General features: G+C 41.4%; 1 pseudogene; it reads right to left on the bottom strand.

Annotated features, from left to right (window-relative positions):
- Nucleotides 1-5,155: 5,155 nt before the first annotated feature.
- On the bottom strand, nt 5,156-5,356 carry LOC103750228 (annotated as a pseudogene).
- Nucleotides 5,357-6,196: the final 840 nt, after the last annotated feature.

Raw genomic sequence — 6,196 nt, 5'->3', positions numbered from 1 at the left:
CTCTTTAGTTTTTATTTTTTTGAGACAGGGTCTCACTAAGTGGCCCTCGCCTTGAGCTCACTACTCCAGGCATGCCTTGGATTCCTGATCCTACTGCCTTTACCTCCCAGGTGCTGGGATCACAGGTGTGCACCGCATGCCTCATTTATGCCATACTGGGGATCAAACCACGGCTCCATGTGTGTTAGGAAAGCATGGAACCACATCCCCAGACTCAGAAAGTTGCTTAAAGAAAGGCACAAAGTAGAAACATCCTTTTCAAAGAGAGTCTTCCTTGTGTCTTTCATCTGAGTAATTCTAGCTCTTTCTCCATGATGACTCTCTGATGGTCATCATTTTACTAATTATGAAATGGAAATTAAATTAGAAAAATTAAATTATAAAATTAAAATAAAATCTGTTTTTGGTTTACCTAGTTGAAGTGAATAAACGACCTCCTAACTTTCACTACCTTTAATATAAACAAAAATTTCATATTAGAATTTGTGTGTGCACATGTGTGTGCGTGTACATTGAGGTCATAGGTTGACCTCTGCTGTCTTCCTCAATCACCTTATTTTAAACTCAGTTTAATTTTTTACAGCTTATTTTTATTTACTTATTTTTATTTTATGTGTATGAGTGTTTTGCCTGCATGTATGTAAGTGCACCCATGTGTGCAATGCCTGCAGAGGTCAGAAGAGGGTGCAGGCTCCTCTGGAAGTGGGCATATGGTTGCTAGCCTCTATGTGGGTGCTGGGAATGGGACCCAGGTTCTCTGCAAGAGTAGCTAGTTTCTCAACTGCTAAGTCATTTCTCCAGCCCCTTCACCTTATATTTTTATTTATTTATTCATTTTAAAAGGGATGTGGGGTACATACAATAGATCTGAATAACACATTTTGAAAATAATTTTTGAACATGTCTGAGAATCTGTGTTTTTATTTTAATTTTTATTTTATGTGTATAAGTGTATTGCCTGCATGTGTGCAAGTGCACCTGTGTCTTTCAGCGCCCTTGGAGGACAGAAGGTGGTGTCAGATTCCCTGGAACTGGAGTTATGGATGGTTGTTAGTGGTCATGTGGGTGCTGGGAATTGAACTTGGGTCCTCTGCAACAACAGTTAGTGCCCTTAACCACTGAGCCATCTCTCCAGCCCTTCACCTTATTTTTTAATTATTTGTGCATGTTGGGGTGGAGAACCATGGATGCCACCTTACACATGAGTAGGTCAGAGGACAATTTATTGGAGTAGGTTCTCTCCTTTCAAAATGTGGGTCCTGAGGATCCATCTCAGATCATCAGGCTTGGCAGCAAACACCTTCACCCGCTAAGCCACCTTGATGGCCCTCCATCTTACTTTTCCTTTTTTAATATACAGAAATATTTTTAAAATTTTCTTATTTTACTAATTAAATTCTCCCTCAGACAATTGCACACATGCACACAGTACACACTGACCACTCTCACTCCCATCCTCTCCCTCTCCACAATCTTTCTCTCACATTATATATATTCATTTTGTTTTGTGACCCACTGAGTTTAACCAGGGCTGTCTGTGTGACTGTGGGTTTGGAGCTATTTGTTGGAGCCTGGTCAGCTGAGCAGTGGGTACGCAACTAAAGACAGAGACTCCCCCTCTCCCAGAACCTATCATTAGCCAATAGTTCAGTGGTAAAAGGGTAGAGCCCCAGGAGACACTCCCTCTTCCATAACTGGTTGGCAGGACCAGTTATGTGTGGGACCATGCAAGTAACCACAGCTGCTGTGAGTTATGACTGCAATAGCTGCACGCAGTTAGAGGATGGTGTGTCACAGCCCTTCACCCCATCTTCCAGCTCTTACACACTTCCCATCCCTCTTCTCTAATGTTCCCTGAGCCTTAGAGGGGAGGTGTAAATTCCTGTTTAGTGATGAGCCCACAACCGTCACTTATTCTCAGCATCTTGGGCAGCCTTGAGTCTCTGCACTCACCCTTTCATGGTAAGGAGAGGCTTCTCTGATTAAGGCTGAGAGCAGCTGTTGTCTGTGGGTGGAAGCATAGAGATTTAGATGGCAGATTGATGCTATGTCAATTCAGTTAAAGAAGAGCAACAAGTTCCCCACCTGGGCCTATGACTGCCCCAGACCTGGGTTGCTACTGGGGTACAGTACTAGGCATGGTTCCCCCTCCCACCTCTCCATCCAACCCTCATGGTGTGGGCCTAAATCTCAATCAGAAGTCATTTGGTTATTCACACATTAGTCAAGGCACTATTACAAGTGGGCATATCTTGTCCAGCAGGTTGAAATTCTGGTTCCTAAGGTTCACAGCTGGGCAACACCAATGATGCCTTTGGCTCACAGTTGGGCAAGAACAATGATGCCTTCCCTTCCCCCAGCAGCTTGCTCTGCTCCCTTTGGTGGTTTGAATACTGGCCAGCAGGGAGGAAGTTTCTAGCTCAGGTCCATCTGGCTTTCTCTATGTCTTACAACCAAGGTGTGTGGTGTCTTGCAATATGGTCTTATCCCCTGGTTCGGGTGAGCAACTAAGAGGACTGACAAGAGCCTGTGTGGTTTCAGGGGTTTCTGGTGCTTCCCTGACCAAATCCTACAATATCTCACTCCTGGGACTGGGGACTGTGGTTAGTAACCCATTGCTTCCAGGAGCAGTGCCATCTGTACATGCAGGGCATTTCCCTTCCATCCATCTTGTATTTTTATTTGGTTGTAAGACAGCAGCTCTTTATACTTTTTACACTGGCTTCTTTACACTTTTTGTATTGCTTATCCACCAGTCCCTTCCCAGACCTTTGTCTCCCCAGTCCCCTCACCCCCCTCTTTCAGGGCTTAAACCTTTCCATTCACAGTGTTCCCCTTCTTTACTTTCCTTTTACCTCTGCTCTACTACCCTTGCTTATTTAAACAACTGTCTCCCTCCTGCATGTCCCCTCCCTAGATTCCTGGCTTCTACAGTTACTCCACGTTAAATAGAACTAAAAGTCTGAGCTAGGACCCACACACGAGAACATGTTGCATTTGTACTTCTGGGCCAGGGTTACCTCACTCAGAATAATTTTTCCTAGTTCCATCTATTTTCTTGAAATTTTTATAATTTCATTTTTCTTTATATCTCAATACAATTCCATTGTGTAAATGCATCACATGTTCATTATTCTTTCATTAGTTGATGGACAGCTAGGCTGCTTTTTTTTTTCTTTATAAAAACTATTGCCAGGCATGGTGGCATATGCCTTTAATCCTAGCACTCGGGAGGCAGAGGCAGGCAGATCTCTGTGAGTTTGAGGACAGCCTGGTCTCCATAGCAAACCCAGGCTAGCTGTGGCTACAGGGAGAGCGTGTCTCAAAAAGACCAAAAAAAAAAAAGTATCAAGTTTATTTCAATATTTAGTTTCATTTTTAAAATTAAAACCATTGGACAATCACTCTAATTAAAATTCATTACCAGAAGTGCAGAAAACATTAATAAGCAATTAAATATTGCAACGTCATTTTACCACTGAAAAGTCCTTTAGCTTTGTACTTTTAATTGCCATTTTATCCAGTTCTTAAAATCACTATTATACCCAGCAAAATTTTTCAAAAATTTGAGGCTTTCTTTATCAGTAATGAAGTATGACTTCACAAATCTGAAATTTTAATTTTCTTTTTGAATCTTTGTGAATAAAAATTAACCAGACATCACTACCATATTAGATAAAAACAAAAGTAGTATTTACATAAACAGCAAATAACTGATAAGACATTTAACTATTCCACAGTTCTAGTCAGTGTAAGAAACTGATTTCATGGTACTAACAGTGCTTGGCATGACACAGCAAGCTTTAGGTCATGTTACTCTTCCTAACTCCGCTATGAAAATGGCAGTTTTCAGAAGTACAAAAATTAGCCTATCCAGTAGGTGGTATTCTACACGGTCAAGATAATGAGAATTCATTATAAAATTAGGTTTAAAAATGCAGAATGTCGGGACTGGAGAGATGGCTCAGTGGTTAAGAGCACTGACTGCTCTTGCAGAGGACCCGGATTCGATTCCCAGCACCCACTTGGTGGCTACAAACCGTCCTTAACTCAAGTTCCAGGGGAATCTGAAGCCCTCTCTGACCTCTGCGGCATTGCATGATATGGGTGCACTCACATACATGTAGGCAATACACTCATACACATAAAATAAAAAAATAACTTTTTTTGTCTTTTTGAGACAGGGTCTCCTTGTAGCCCCAGCTGTCCTGGAACTCACTATGTAGACCAGGCTGGCCTTGAACTCACAAAGATCCACCTGCCTCTGCCTCCCAAGTGCTGGGATGACAGGCATGTGCCACCACGCCCGGCAAAATAATAAAATATTTTTAAAAAGGCAGAACGTCTTTATAATTGCCGGTTGTCTCAAAGGCTAAAGAAAAATGCAAGTAGGCATATTAATATTTCCTTTGAGAAAGTAAGAAATGCTTTATTTCAAGAAATAAGCAATGGGTTTTAAATTGTGATTAATATATCTCTTAAATTAAGGTAAAAATTTCACCTCAGAGGATAATTCTTTTATATTCTTAGTACCCTCTGTCCAGATTTGAACCCATCTCAAACCACCATTTGAATAGGATTCATAACCGAAAGCCATTTTTCTCCACAGGATGTTTTCCACTTGAGCACTTAAGCTCCAAAATGGTGAACAACTATCAGTGATGTTCTTACTAAAGGTTGAACATACAAAAATGCTTACTTTTCAAGTTTTAGAGTTTTGACATGATACCTTTCGGCATGTCTAAACACAAAATTCATTTATATTTCATATAGCTTGAAAGTCATTTCATGTATTTTTAGTACACCTGTGTTTTGACTGCAACCCATCACAGGCTCAGTGTGGAATTTCCCACCCGGCTTGCGTCTGCACACAGGGATCAGATTTTGCAGCACTAAGGGTTTTGAATTTGGGGATGTTCCACCTGTATAATAAATGCTAATTTATAATGTCTGACAGTAGATACCAAAAACCTTCTATTTCCAAGCCTAAAATTGCTACAGTACTGAGATCAGGACATGATTTTTCTACAGGGTCAGATTTAAATTACTAACTATACTATCGTGAAATCAAATGAAACCCTAGTTGAGTCCTTCCAAAGCGGCATAATTTTCCAAATGATTTCTCTCTAGTTGCAGAGCCAGTTTGTTCGTTCCTTCAATCCTTTTTTGGTCGTTTAGCTTTTGCAATATTTTCTTGACATTTTTGTTTCTTCTTTTGCTCTTTCTCCTGGCTTCAGTCATCTTGGCCAACTTCTAGGACAGAACAAAATAACTGTTGTAAGGAAGCCATATGGATCCTTTGCAGCCCATTCCACAACATACTCAGCCCAAGCCTTTATGTCAAGCATCTATTGTGCTTAAGTTGTGCTATTTTTTTTTTTCCTGGGATTATCAGTGAGCCAATCACAATTTCAGATGACCCTTGGTTGTCTTCTCCTTTAGTTCTATCATATACTTCTGAGAGGTTTAAATTCTGGTGTGTGGCAGAGTTCTTATCCACAGGCCACACATCTTGCGTGCACCTCAGTCCCAGACACTTGGCCTCTCACACTTAGGAGCAGTAACATTGTTCCACTGCAAGCCGGGGTAGCTCGCAGCGGGTTGCTTCCGCCAGCCTGTCTTGGACTCTCCCTCCTACCTCAGGCCCGGGGCTCACTCCCTTCCTGCCTTCATTTTTATTTTTTGGGAAATTTCCAGGCTGATTTCCAAACTTCAACCTTAGTTTTTGAGAGGATCGCATACTGACCTGAGCTTGCCAGTTTGGCAGCTTGAGTCCCAGGCATCCTTCTGTCTGCTTCTCCCCAGCACTGGGATTATAGGCATGTGCTGCTGCACATGAATGCTGGAGATCTGAACTCGGGTCCTCTTGCTTCTGTGGCAGTACTTTACCCACTGACCTTCCTGTTAGAATTTTCACAGGGACTTGTTTATCAAAATGCTTATCATTACCATATTAGTAAAGGAACAGTGTTTTTTAGACTGACTATAGAACCCAGGCTGGCCTGAACCTTATTACGTAGACCTTGTAATAGAACTTTTAGATCTTGATATACATCCTGAATTTTCTCCAAATATATTCACATCTGGACAAATAACACATGGACTGAACCTTGGTGATTAACTTTCTACTAGCTCTGCATTCCAGACCATAGAGGTTAGAGCTGATGTCTAAGCTGTTGTATACTCTCTACCTGTG

Source organism: Nannospalax galili, unplaced genomic scaffold (assembly GCF_000622305.1).
Source record: "Nannospalax galili isolate Female #2095 unplaced genomic scaffold, S.galili_v1.0 scaffold786, whole genome shotgun sequence".
Classification (NCBI taxonomy): domain Eukaryota; kingdom Metazoa; phylum Chordata; class Mammalia; order Rodentia; family Spalacidae; genus Nannospalax; species Nannospalax galili.
The sequence above is the reverse complement of the archived record's forward strand: the minus strand, read 5'-3'. Positions and strand labels throughout refer to the sequence as shown.